Raw genomic sequence first — 1,255 nt, 5'->3', positions numbered from 1 at the left:
TGCTATGTATAACTAGCCTACTCATTCTACTTCTGTTTTCCAATCTCTTGTCTGTGCCCAGGTACCAGAAGCAGTATAATTCTCCTAGCATGGTGCTCTGCCCATGGTAAGGGTATGTTAGCACAGGCAGAATACAGTATTCATGTGCCTATGTTGCTTCCAGTAATCAATTTAGTTTGGTTAGAGCTGGTTTGACTATCACCATGTGACACTAAATCATACTATGTAGACATACCATCAGACGGTAGACCTTAGCATATAATAGCAGCCTTTCAATATACTTAATAAACATCTCTTCTAGTACCCCGCCTGCCTGCCTCATCACTTACTACTAATGAAACAAATGTGAACACCAGATCCCAGCAGATTCCTACCAGATTAGATTAGGATTTCTAGATGTACAGGAATGCACTATGTAGCAAATAATTCCAGAAAGTGATCAGTATTCATTTTAATTGAACTTCCTATTTGAAGTCTCTCATGATTATTAACACATGTTGATTATTATCAATGACCTGGGCAACTATTTACAAATGTCCCCCTGCATATTTCATACAGATCGTGACATAATACTCACTTGTATTGTACCCTGCTGCATCATTCTACACTATTTTTCCTGGTTCCTATTGTATTCAAATAATATAAAACATTATATATAGACAAATAATATAAAAAGGCTGATTTTTTTCTCAAAAATCTTTCATTTGAATAAAAGGGTTGCAGCAGATGGAGTGATCAGCTACTTACTTATATTTGACATTTCTAATTTAAAGAACTGTGTTAATTAATTAACTATTTATGTGGGCTGGTGTTTTGGGAAAATGGAGTAGAAAGTCAGTGAGGCATTACAGAGCCAGGGTTATTCTTGGGGGAACAAAAACAAGTACAAAGCTGAGGGGGGTGAGAGCAGGCCTAGGGGTGGACTTACATGGATTTCAATTATGGAAGAACAGAACTGCTTCTTAAACAGAGATTCTGTATTTTAAAATATACAGATAAGTACACACACAGAAAGAGCAATTGCCAGCTCTACTCCAAAATGTAAATAAATCGGAATTCAGATGTTTTTCCTTCCAGTCTGGACCTGATTAAGAAATTTAATCACTTCAATGTGCCATCAAAGTATTCTGTTATTATCTGCTTCATAATACTGCCTGGAGATCTCAGAAGGTACCGAGGCTCTTTTGTGTCAACCTCACTAAATAGAGTGAGAAATAATTCTGGCTCCAGGGAGCTCATTGCAGTAATAGGAGGG

This window comes from Alligator sinensis, unplaced genomic scaffold (genome assembly GCF_000455745.1).
Source record: "Alligator sinensis unplaced genomic scaffold, ASM45574v1 scaffold196_1, whole genome shotgun sequence".
In the NCBI taxonomy this organism is placed as follows: Eukaryota; Metazoa; Chordata; order Crocodylia; family Alligatoridae; genus Alligator; species Alligator sinensis.
This window is presented reverse-complemented; position numbering follows the sequence as displayed.